Raw genomic sequence first — 14,666 nt, 5'->3', positions numbered from 1 at the left:
ACCTCTAGATATATTTTATTAAAGTCACTATAACTATTATTGCATTGATTTAATGTTGGTCAAATTTACAATACTTCTTTTATTTAATAGGTAAACATTAGTTGATTAATTTTGGTTATTCAACACTAAATGGGTATTTTAATCCATATCGTTGTGAACGTTATCACCTTTCAGACTTTAGGTGAATTGCAAGATTTAAAAACAATAATGAGATTTGCAATTATTATCATTCAAGTTTGAGATGCATATAAAAAGAATTTTTAGAGTATAAAAGAATAGGTTTGTAATTATACAAAAAAATGCCAAAATTTAGATATAAAATACAAGTTGAAATTGTTTGTGCAATAACGAAATACATAACTTTATCAAGAGAAATTCAATTATCGATGAGTAATTCATACAAGCTAAAGACGAATGTGTAGATGTCCATGAAAAAGATATCAATATTGGTGAGCCATTCTCATCAAATCTACCTGGATCATCAGGGCAGATGCAATGTGTTCGTAATATAATTAGAAATCAACTTGTAAATCATATCAATTGAATATAAATTTATTTTAGGTTTTCATGATTGAATATTTAAGATATTTTGCTTATTAGTTATAATTTTAAGTTTAATATTTTTTTACTTATTAATTAGTCAAAAAATATAAATAAAAAATTTATGTTTATTTTGGTCATTAAAAATTTCAACTGACTTTTGAATCAAATCATCTAAATGAATTTTAATTTATTTAATTGACTTTTGGATAAAGAAAGATATTCAAACATAAATCACGTTACATTAACTAATTTTTTTCCTAATCTCAATTGCAAATTTTTTGATCTAAACACACACTAAGTATAATAATAAGTAAGGAGAATTTCAATTAAGGATGAGAAGACACTTAACTTTAGGTGGGTTTAAAAATATTTTAAAATTTTAGTTCAGTTTAGGAGAGAAAAGTTAAAATAATTTAATGGTAAAAAGATCAAAATACCCTTTATGTGTTATGCAGAATTACTAATTGTTAATTTTCTTATTGCACTTATTAATTTACCAATATCGCTAATAAATTACCTTCATTTGTCAAACAATTAATAATATTAGTTATTAATTTGCTAACTTTACATGTTAATTTACTAACATCAATTGTAAATTATTTTATAATTTACAATTGATGTTAGTAAATTAATAAGTAAAGCTGGCAATTTAACAACTCATTTTGCTTCTTATAATTGAAAAACTAACATCAAATTTTATATAATTATTGATATATTAACTCATATAATTTGTAATTCATATTCATAAATTAACAAGTGAAGTAAAAAAGATTAACAATTAATGATTCTGTTTAATAAGTGAAGGACATTTTGGTCTTTTCACCATCGAAATTATCTTGACTTCTCTCCCTTGGATTGCACTAAAATTTTAAAATCTTTTTAGACCCACATGAAATTAAGTCTCTATAATGGTCCTTAACTAAAATTCTCCCTAATAAGTATAATAATAAGTGTATCTTTACATAACAAGCGAAGTAAAAAAATTAACAATTAATGATTCTGCATAACAAGTAAAGGATATTTTGGTCTTTTTACCGTCAAAATTTTTTTGACTTCTTTCCCTAAGATTGAACTAAAATTTTAAAATTTTTTAGACCCACATAAAATTAAGTCTCTATAGTGATCCTTAGCTGAAATTTTCCCTAGTAAGTATAATGATAAGTATATCTTTGCACTCTAACTTCATACAAAATTTAAAGGAAGAATGAGAAGTAAGAAAAAAATCAACAATTATATGGCAAATTTGCTACTAAATTACATGTTTAGTGGTTGTGATTCTAAATTCATTTTTGGTATTCCATCCAATCAAAAATATAAGACATTTTTAACCGACTATCACCCCCAATAAAGTTATTATCTACTTTCAAACTAACCATATATTTTTATATTTATCCCTATTAAATACCCTACAATAAATATAAAGTTATTATTAATAGGGAAACTTTTGAAAAAAAAGGCAATAATTACATTTCGAAAGATTAAAAATACCTTATATTTTTTAACAAAGGAATTATAATATTTTTATTTAATTTTTAAAAACAATGCAATATTATTCTTATCATTAACAAGTATAAATTTTTATCATTAGTTAACTAAAAAATTAAAAAAATTGCTTGGTTATTTTCTATAATTTTTATTACCTTACATTTTTGGGCCATTGTCTTTAATTTTGTGTCTTTTTCTATAATTTGTTTCTTTTTTGAGTCATTTTTTGTAATTTTACAATCAACTAACGGTCAAGGTTAACTTTCACTAGCAATACAAGCAATGTTGCATCATTTTTAAATTTTAAAAGGGAACATTATATCAAAAATGAGTTAAGAATTTTAGACATTTATGAATACATAGTTTAAAGGTAAAATTGCACTTCTATCCAAAAATTAATAACAGTTAGGTCTATTTTTTTTTTTGAAAAATGAGTTTTAAATATTAATTTTAATTCAATAATTGTAAATTCAAGAGTTTGTAATTACAAATAAAATATGCAAATTCTAAATATAACATTCAGTTTCTAATTTGTAACTGCTTAACATTTGACAATGTTTTATCAACATTTAAAAGTTTAATATTAATATTTTTTACTAATGAATTAGTATTAATGTAAGGCTGTCTTTATTAATCTACCATTAACTCCTAAAATCTTGGTAATCATCAACCTAATCTAATTAGTTTACCAAGTTTGTAACATTTGTATAAGTGCGATCTTAAATTTTCAAACTTAAAATAATACATAATTATCATTTGTAAATTAGAATCAAAGTAAAATATAAATACAGAAGCATGAGATACCAAAAAGGATTAAAGTAATAATATTTTTGTTGAAAACAAGACAACACTACAAAAAACAAGAGGGTACGTTGTGACATATGCTCTGTGCATTGCAGAACTTTCCACATTATGCCATGTGTCATGGCACATTGCACAATTTGACAGACATTACAAATTTTCAACGCACTTCATTTTTTCGTCTGACATTCCATTGAGGTGATTTAAGTTTTCACAAAAAGCTCTTTTCATAAATAACTAATAACAGAGGTTTTACTTTTAAAAGATTTCACACAGGAGAGTTGGATACTCAAACACAATTTTATCATTTTTCATACTTTTCTCAACCTACGGGTGTCCAAAACCTACTTTCAAGTGGCAAAGCCATAATTAACACTAAGATCATACTCAATAGACTTGAAACCACTTATGCAAACACACCACATACACAAAACATCAACCAACACTCGTACCCAAGCCTCAACCCCTCAATATTAAAAATAACAGGGGAGGTCAATCATTTGCATTAAATCAATATTCTTGCAAATAAGTAACATTTATATATATATATATATATATAGATATTATTTTTATACTTGCACTAATATTTTAACTCTATAAGAAGTAATCAAATTTACATACACAAATTTCAAGGCCCAAAATACAACAATTAATCATAACTATCCATATAATACAAATATACTCAAAATGCATTCCTAACTTGACAATATTGTTGAATTATACAAACACAATAAATTTTCTAGGGAGGGTTTTTTAGTAGGAATAACAAAAATTCTAAGCCTTCGAGGCTTTTCTCTTTCCACACCTAAGTTAAAGCTTGAAAAATGTTAAGAGAGGGGTGAGTATAGTCACTTAATAACTAAAGTACATCTATCCCATATAGTTGTTTATTAACTAACAATAAAATATGTGCAACACTTATAAACACAAAGATTTGGCATTTTGTAAGAAAATTTACATTTATCCATGCTAACTCAAGTAGTCACATAATTTCATTGGCACTTTACTTACAATGCACATTACCACATAATAACAATCAAATGATAATGATATCAACAATTATTACAACTTATTACAAACTTAACAACCATATGACATGTTAGATATAAATGTATGATCTAGCCATCCTTATATCCTTCTTATACGTTTTGATTAAAACAGTAGGCTATCACTTAAATAAGGCTCTGTTCATGTGAATAGATCACTCAAGCTCATCAATTATGAAAAGTGATTTAACTAAAGATCACTACACTCATTCTCAAACCACAGATTTCTCCATAGACTAATCCTTAGGGTGTCATAAACTCTAGACTAATCTCCTCAACAAATTAGTAAAATTAGCTAGGTTTGAATCCCTCGATAAATAATGAGACTCTCTCAATAAACATGGGAATAGAGCTTACCCCTTACTTCCAACAATTAGTAGCCATTACCATATAAATTTACACCTACTCCTCTCAATAGGAGAACTCCTGCCAAACAGATTATGCTATGTAACATGCTCACTTGTTTCATATATTTAAATACTCAATGTTAACATAATAACTTTACAATAACAATAACTCATATGAGCATCACTAGCATTTTCATAAATATTCTCTACTTGACTTCTCACTTTGATAACATATTTATAAATCCTCTATTAAACACACACACACACACACACACACACACACACACACACACACACACACATCATTCACATGTTAATACATCCACATTATCATCTCATCAATTTGATGCACAATATAGTTCAACCCATAATTAAAGTATATGCATGATTTAAAATCAAAATATGTAAATATATCTGATGCTTCAAATACATTGCACGTGTTTTTTATCATAAAACATAATCCTTCAAGTCTATTATTTCATTTTCACAAACATAAATTAATGAATAAACAACTATAATGAAAAGATTTCTCCTAATTATCTCAAACTTTTAAAAGATTAAAGGTTCACCCCTCAAGTTAATGCTTTCAAGCTTGCTCTCAAGCTCAAAGTAATGCATGGATGATTAATATATAATTAATCATATCCAAAATTATTACTATCACTATTTGCACAATTCAAGCTTTAAATTTCAATTCTATCTTATCCCAAAATTCTCATTCTTAACATCCAAGCTTACCTGTTGGGTTCTCAACTTCCATCCACCCTAACCAACAACATTAAACTCCTAGCTCATCATTAATGGCATTCAAACCTCTCTAATTACTGTATTTATTATGAAAATTTAGTCATAAATGCCTCTTTAACAACTGAAACATGTAAATCCATAAGTCTTATGTTTAAATACGTTAAACAACTTTCATTATCTTCATTTAAATCAATAGCTTTAGATCTTTAATTTATATAGATTGAAAATTAATTCCCTTAAACAAACTCTAACAAAAAACTTAAGAAAATAGAATAGGTTGGAAAGGAAGGGTTAGGAGACTCATTCTTGGTGTTTGATAGTTTCAAAGTGCCTCCTAACTTCTAAAAGTTAAAGCCTTAGTAGAGTAAAGTCATGCTCCTATGTTTTTCTCATACCTTCTCTTCTATTTTTTTTTGAAATAACACTGCCTTATTTTTGTAGAAACTTGATGTGTGTGGTGGTGCATGATGCTTGCGCCGCGGTGTATGGCATAGAGTGCCATAGCCATACTATTCTGTGACCATCTGTAATGTCCGCCTTGACATTAATAGGACAACACTCTTACACACTGTTGTGATAACCAGGATTAGATAAAATCCCAAGTAAAGGTTACCATAACCTAAGAGTTTAAAAGATAATAAGTTGAAATAATGGGATCATAAGAAAACCCTTTTTAAAATAGTGTTTAAGCTCAAACCGTAGTTAGAAATCAAATAAATACAAATACTGAAGCATGGAAATCAAATAGTCTTCAAAATAGGCTGAAACAAGCTATTCTTTTAAAAATCTGGCCTATTTGCACGCCTGTTGCAACAGATCGCATAGAGGGATGAGTCCCTCAAAGGCCATTTGCGCCGCGGCGTGCACCTACTGTCATGACAGCAGATTGCTTTTATGGCAATTCTTTAAACTTCTAAAGCATGCTATTTTGCCATCCAACGTTCGATTTGAGCGGTTCAAGTGTCTTTAGAACTAATGACATTTGGTATTATGAGTTGGACAACTTTGTATGTGTTTTGAGGTAAAAACGAACCAATTTGGTTCAGGTGTCTATCTTTTAAACTTCATTATCTCTTTAATTAACTAAAGGATTAAAATTCAAGATATTATAATTAGTAAATTAAAAAAACACTTTATAAAATCAAGTGTCAAAATGACTTGTTAATTCTTGAGGAGTTAACAAGTCAGTGTTTGAATATTGACAATTTATTGTTTGAATATTGACAACTCATGGAAATGCTTAGGAATTAAACTTATACTATACATTCCTTGTTAATAATTAAGGTATAATTGTAAAAAATCAAACAAGTTGGCCAGCTTTTAGAAATTAGCAACTTATTTACTGAATATGTAGAAGTCATATTTGAATTTTGACAAGTTATTATTTGAGTAGTAATAACAACTCATTTAAAATAAATTTCTCATAAAAATATTTGGAAACAAAATTTTTAATATATAAATATATATTTCTTATTTAATATAACATTAATATTTTGTCAATATTGAAGGTAAAAGTTGTAAAAAAATTTAACAAATTATTCTTTAAAAGTATACAACTTGCTTCTTTAATATTGACATGTTATATTCAAATATTGCCAAATTACAAGCATAGAAAATTTATAATATATACTCCCTCTATTTTATTTGAAGGAGAAACTATTACTTTTTACTTATTTTTTATATAAATAAAATCACGTATTTCAATAAGTATTTATTATACATTTTTTAAATTACCTCTCATAATTTACATTAACGAGAAATAATTAATGTATCCTTATATTGATTAATATAGGGCATTTTAGTCTATTTTTTTATTTTTAAATATAATTATTATGATTAACTAACTTTTTTAAATTGTGTGATATAATTTTTTCTCTTATATATAAAAAAGAAGGGAATATATATACATATATTTATATAATTTTGCACAATATATTTTTAGTGGCCAGTGTGATGATAGGATGTTGTTAGCCACGGAGCTACGATGGTGGCATTAGCAACAATGTTGATTTTTTTTTAAACAAAATAAAGACAAGCTAGAGCTAGTAATATAGGTCAACGCGCGACTTGTGAGCTAGCCTGTAGCAATTTGCAAGCTTGGCGAGATGGGTTAATATAACTTGCATCTTGTGCAAGTTGTATTTCTACATCCCCCCAGCAGGTTAACCCACCAATAAGAAATATTTTTATATATATTTTTTAATTTTAAAAATTATAAATTTATCATAATGGTAGAAGTTTTATTTGTTATTAATTATTAGTGTCACACAATTAAATATGAAAATATAATTAACATGTAGAAGTCTAGCAAGTAAAATTAAATTTGACATTAGTTTGAGTAAAGATTAGCGGGCTAATCTTCTTCTTTTTTTTTGCTAGTTGAAAAATTTTGAGTTCATTTAAGTAAAATGTTCCCTTTGTTAAAAAAATATAAGATATTTTTAATCAAATCTTACCTTCAATAAATTAGTTATTTATTTTAAAATTAATCTCATTTTTTTATATTTACCTCTATTTAATAGAGTATTTTATCCTAAATAAAATATAAAGTAATCTATTCAATAAGGATATTTTTTTAAAAAAAGAGAGGTAATAATTATGCTTTAAAAGATAAAAAATACCTTACATTTTTTAATATTCAATTTCTCAAAAAATACATTACATTTTTTAATGGAGGAAATATAATAAAGACAATACAAGGAAAAATAAAGTTAGGATTTGCCCATAACTTGACAACCTAGTAAATCATAATTTAAAAGTTGTTGAAGAGAATTTAAAGGTTGATATATAAATCATTTTAAACGACTCTAAAAAATTTTTATATACTACTCGGGATGACACTATTTCAAATGGCAGCACAATAATAAAGAATTTAAACTCCACATAACCTTTAAAAAAATAGATGGTTGTATTACTTGTGCCTACTTGAAAATATTTTACTTAAATTAAATTGTGAAAAAGCCTTTAGTTAGATACATGCTACATTAATACACTTAACTATACATGGATTTATAGCTATCTCAACTAATGGAATGTGATAGGTAATAATAGCAGCATGTAATAAGCACATAATTTGAATGATTCTAATAATTTGACTAATGACAAAGGTTTGAGAATTGAAAGAATGATCTTGCAATTTTTGTCTTTTTTTAAAAAAAAAAGCAGGCCAACCCACAAGTTAGCTCGCTATGGGGCAAGCCAAAACAGTCTCACATAGAAATAAACATATTTTTTTTTTTCAATCTAACTCACATTTTTTTATAGGTTGGCATGCTCAACCCATATTACCAGCTTTAATTGAAGCAATTGACTCTCAAAATTTAACTATAGTTAAGGATATTGAGCCTTGCATGAGGTCTCATAAAGCTTTGCACCTTTGCTGTTATGTCTTTTTTGAGGGCTTTAGATGATACTTATTCTCTAAATAGTTTGTTTTATTTGATTTTGTTAACTCTCATTGTCACATTGTAATTTATCCGTTAAAATAGTTCTATGTTTTTGGTAACTTCCATTAAAATAGTTCTAGTCGTCAAACAAAATTACAATTACTTGAAAAAAATTAATAAGCATAATATATTCGTTGTTATGAAAGTAAGAAAAATATAAGAGATTGGAATGAGGAAGATAAGAGAAAAAATAAATAGTTTTTATTCATTCCATCAAATTTACAATAACTTAGTACATGCCCACTATTTATAGGCCATTATAAATTCTTAAATTTTATTACGAGAGTTACAACAAAAAATAAATCTATATAATTACAAGATATAAAACATTTGGAGGTTATATATATTAATCATAAAAAACTCTAAAAAATCATTTAAATTGTAGGTTGTCTAGTTTTAAGCGTAGAATTCTAAAAACAAAATTTAGTTATAGTAGACATTTACATTAAATTATAATTTTAACAACCCTTTCCTTTAATGTTCGTATGTAAATATTGTTCTGATGTAGCCATAACAGCAAAAAATCATACTTAAGAGGTTTACGATCTCTCGAGTCTTGATATAACAAAGGCCAAAATAGTATTGACATAACAAAGGTCAAAATATTATTGTAGAAATTTAATTTATTGATTTTTTATAAAAAAAATTAAAGGCCAATTATTTGTTTAGTAGACTACTGATAACCCCGGCCTTTGCCATGCTAATTGAGCGTAGCGAGCCAAAGATATTACTCTTTCATTTACTTTTTCATGAGAAAATTTTTGAATTTATTCATAGAAAAACAATAGCATCTGATATATCTCGAGTATATAGTAAAATTTTTCTCTTTTATCCATTAAAAAAAACAAGACCTGTTTTATTTCTAGTATTAAAAACTCATTTTTTTTTTAACCAACGAGTATGCAGCTTAACTGATAAAGGATTATGCTAATTTTATCAATGGTCTCAAGTTTGAGTTTTGGACATACAAATGTGTTAAATACTCATTGATAAGGCTTTTTTACTAATGTAATTCTACCCAACTTGACTCATAAATAATAGGTAATTGTATACAAAAAACTGTTTTCTCTTTTTTAAAAAAGAAAATAACAAAAATAGTTTGGGTAAATATTTAGGATTTATATTTTTTCAAAACTATTTTCATTTTTTATTTTATAAAACCAAAAAAGGAAATGTCTTGAGTTGTTTTTTCTTAATACATTACATTTAATTATTATAAATTATGGTTGACCATTATAAAAATCATCACTATTAATCAATAATGAGTTGCTCATTTTTTTTGCTCTAAAATTATTTTCAATTTAACATATCAAATAGATTTTTTTAAAAAAATTAAAAATTAATTTACAAAGTAGTCTTTAAAAACAAAAAATAAAACAAAACTAAACAAACCTTTTTATTATACTCTTCTCCACAATACAAGATCAATTTACACTCAGATCAAAAAAAAATAATTAAGTAAAATTTTTTATTATTTATCAATTCAATCATTAAACTTTGAATCAATAGTATAACTTAATTATTGCAGTTTGTTGAGTTAAAAAGAACCATAAATATTGAGTTATAATAAATCAAAAAATTTAAAAATTGTATCGTTTTGATTTAAGAAAATATAATGATTGAATTATTTCAAGACAAAGTTCAAGGACTAATTGATAATTGATAACAAATTTAAGGACAATAAATGATTTTTTTCCTAAAAGATTATACTTCTTTTATGTTAAATTATAAGATACTTTAAAATAAAATGTCATATACTAGTAAATTTTATTAAATGCACTTAACAATTTTATTTTTTAAAATAAAAATATAAATTTTTACTAATATTTTTTTATTTAATATATTAAAAAAAGAGATGGTTGTATTTTTTTTTTTGATACAAGAAGGACAAACTAGCCTTCTATAGCACCCATACCATCATGATCATGTGCGAGAATCTTCCGTAATTGCTTGTCAGGTTCATACACCATATATAATCCAGGCCAGGTGCTCAGGGCGGACTTTGTAAGGCAATCTGCAGCAAGGTTGCTCCGACAACAGATCTAACAAATGACAGTACCCCAATCACGGTTGACCATTCTTTGTATTTCCAAAATAAGATTAGCATCCTGATGAGTATCCACATTATCTCCTTGAGCAAGTTGAACAGCTTCCAAACAATCAGACTAGAGCGTAACTCTACAGTACCCTGCGTTCCATGCGACCTTGAGGCCTAGAAGGATGGCCTATAACTCTGTTGTCATACTATGACTCTTATTAAATGCAGACAAGAAACCCATGCGGAAGTTTCCTATATTATCCCTTAGCAGCCCCCCACACCGAGATTGATGTGACACGTCTAAATGAACTCCATCCATGCTAAGAGCAACCCAACCTGGGTTTGGGGGACGCCAACGTTCCACAGGGGCTGTAGACGCTTGTCCTTCTTCCTGTAATATTATCGCTTCATTAAACTTAATTAACTAATAAAATTCATGGTAATTAAAAGATTAATTTAAAGAGTAATTACTAAGGTTTAGTTTAAAATCAAGGAATTTTAAGTTTTTTAAATAATAATGAGTTTAAATTAATTCAAATTCTTTATATCAGAGTAAAATAAGTTTCGAAAGCATGTGATACCTTGGAGGAGTGAAAGAAGTCGAAAATGATTAAAAAACAAAACATGTGTTGTGATATAGGGCAATGTGCCGCAGCGTGTTAGCAAATTGTAAAATCTCACTCCACTAAACACAATTAATCAATATAGTTCATAGCAATCAAAAGATTAACCCAAAGAGTGATTACCAAGGTTTAATTCAAAAGCAAGGAATTCTAAGTTTTCTAAATAACAATGAGTTTAAATCAATCAAAATTCTTTATATCAAAGTAAAATAAGTTTCAAAAGCATGAGATATCTTGGAAGAATGAAAGAAATCAAAAACAAGTGAAAAATGACCTTTATAATGTGTGACAGAGCAGTGTGCCGCAGCTTGTGCATGCTGCGCCGCCGCATATTGCTCTCTGTGTCACGTGCCGCAGCTCAGGCACCATGTCCAACTCGCCTTGATTCTCCATCTGATGTCCGAATGACGTGATCTAGGTGTCTATACAAAGCTCTTTATATGAATTAGCTAGTGGCACATGTTTCATTTCCAGAGCAAGTCACACTAAGAAGTTGGACACCCCAAACACATTTTAACTACTTTTCACAACTTTTATACAAAATAGGCGTCTAAAATCCTCAACAAATGCCAAAAGCTTTTCTTAACACATGGACTATGTCCATTAGACTCAAGACTACCAGTACAACATGTCACACACATTGAAACCACAATATAACAAAAATTCACTCCTCAACTTTTTTTTATCAAAAATAGAGGGGAAGGCAAATTGTCATTGCATTTCGCCTAAAACAATCAAAACATGCTCAAATGTCTATTTATATACTTGCATTAGTATTTTAGCCTTATTAATAAATATATATCAACATACACAAAAATTCAAGGCCTAAAATATAAATCTAACATTTCCAACAACAAAATAGTATAACTATAATGGCATGCATCCTAAAATTGGCAAACATATATTATTACACAAAATAAACTAAGTTAGAAGCATACAAAAAGGAATATGCTAATTCCTTACCTCTTTAGCCTTCTCCTTCTCAGCACCAGAGTCTGGCTACTCCGTAACCAAGGTTAAACTTACCATATGCAGTTATATATCAATTATAAACTAAGTACATGCATAAGGAACCATGTATGTAAAACATGCTCACACATATCATAATTTGTCATTTATCATTTAATAATTTCTTTAACTCACATATACTAGGTGTATTATCACCACATTCTCAGATATATGACCTTAACCCATTATTTATGCGACTTGCCACTACTTAATATGTGTGACACGTCATATGTTTACTTTGACAATGATTAACCAACTTTATATCCTCCTTATTTTCTCAGACTGAAATCGTGAACTATAACACTAAATAGGGCGCCATCTGTGTGACTGGATTACCCAAGCTCACCAATCGTGAGGTGTGACCTAACTAAAGATCACAGGACTCACTCTCGAACCACGGCTTCCCCCATTCTTGAATCCCTAGGGTGTCTCATACCCTAGGCTATTCTCCTCGTTGAATCGGTGGAAATAATTAAATTCTAATCCCTCAACAAACTATGAGATAGTCCCTCGACAAACTATAGGATGAGACTATACCCCCATACATTGGAGGACAGCCTAAATATCATATTAATTTTTCTTTACTCCCAATTCTTAGGCGAACTCTCGCTACTGGTCATGCCATAATTAATTACTCATTCATTTTCACTTTTTCATTTTCATTTATTCATTATTACAACAATCATGTTGGGCTCATGATCATGCACTACCCAAGTATGTATTCTCATTATTTCTCAAAATTCATTTCTCATTAACACATATCTATCTCATATAATCATCACATTTATTTTTCTAAAGATATATGCATGTTCATATTCAAAAATATCTTAATTAGATATTTTCATTTTAAGCCACAATAACCTTTTGCATATTCAATTTTTCATATACTCATCGAAATTAACACATGCTTTTCACATTGAAAATCAACTCATGCATGCCACATTTACAACAGAAATCAATTTACAATCCATTAATATATAACTATCCAAAATAGAGTTTTTTATGGTTACCTTAAACCTTTGAGAGGACAAAAGTTTACCCCTCAATTTACTAGCTTCCAAGCTTGAATTTTCAATCCAATAGGTGATCAAGAGCTAAAAACTACAATAAACCAAGTTGAATTTCATTAACACTACTATTTCAAGCATTAAACCTTCATTATCCACTTTTAAATTGCCCAACATTCAATCCATAAGAATTTGAGCCTATCCCTTGAATTTATTAATTACCTTTAGTCCTCAATAACATAATAAACTATTAGATTCCCATTAATGGCATCACAATCTTCCAACCACTCATAATAAATGAGGTTTTTGGATATTAATGGTGCCCAACAATTCAAGACACCAAAAATTCACTATACTAGGTTTAGATACTCTAATCTATTCCCATTAACTTCATTTGAGTCAATAAATTTTGATCTATAACTCATATGGACTGAAAATCCACTCTCATTATCAAACCCTAACTACAAACTCATAAATGTAGAAGAAATGAGAAGATTAATGAGTGTGATACTTATTTTGGGTGTTTGTAGCCTCTAAAATATTCCTAATATCATCCACAAGCAAACGCTATCAAAGCTTGGTGTGTCTCTTCTGTTCTCTCTTTTCTTTCTCTCTATTTTTCCAATCAGTTCGCATATTAATTTTGCAGATTTCACACCACGCGTCTTGGCGCTTGTTACCACACCCCATCGCATATGGTACAGAGAAGGAAGTTCTTGCCTGATGGCCCTATGCATCAAGGCACATCGTGCACGCAGCCGCGACATGTGGCACAGAGACTGTTTAGCTTGTTTTTCTCTACTTTTTGGTCTCCAAGTGACTCAATTTCACTTTAGACCTAAATTATACCTAAAATTCTAACTAAAAACCCTTATTATTCTCGTATGACCACACACCACATCAACTTACTTAATTATTTTTATTAGTAAATTAGGGAATTAAGAATGGGGATGTTATACTTCCCATCTGATGCCTGCAAGCTTGGCCAACGAGTCAGAGAAAGACACGCAAATACCTCTAGCTTTTGCCATTAGACTTTTATTGAACTGGTTTCTACCTTACAAGATGCGCTCATTATGTCATCCCCATATACACCAGCATAACATGATAAACATAGCGTTCCAATTCGAGGATACAACTACGTTGTTATCTTTGGGGTTCCAGCTTATCCATCCCTTCAACTCCAACTTAAAAAACTTATGCCGATGCTGAAGTTGCACCATATCAAACCATATCCGACAGGGAAATCTCTGAGCATGTGGATTGCATCTTCTTTATACTCAAGGCACCACGAGCAAGTGTCAATCCCACACATTCCTCTCCTCCGACGAACAACATCTTAATTTTCAAAGTATCTTAATTTTCAAATGGTTGGGAATTAAATAGAAAGAGAGAAAGAGTAATATTAAAATAAACTTATTAATTGAATTTTAATTTTTTTAAAGTATCTTATATTTTGAGACATTGAATGTCTCTTCAGAATATTTTATAATTTAAAGCATTATTTTTTTTAAATTATCCCTACTAAAAGTCAAAAAGTACATAAATTACTCATAAAATTTAATTATAATACCA

This window comes from Prosopis cineraria, unplaced genomic scaffold, assembly GCF_029017545.1.
Source record: "Prosopis cineraria cultivar Desert tree isolate PC_DT_omini unplaced genomic scaffold, ASM2901754v1 PC14, whole genome shotgun sequence".
Taxonomy (NCBI): domain Eukaryota; kingdom Viridiplantae; phylum Streptophyta; class Magnoliopsida; order Fabales; family Fabaceae; genus Prosopis; species Prosopis cineraria.
The sequence above is the reverse complement of the archived record's forward strand: the minus strand, read 5'-3'. Positions refer to the sequence as shown.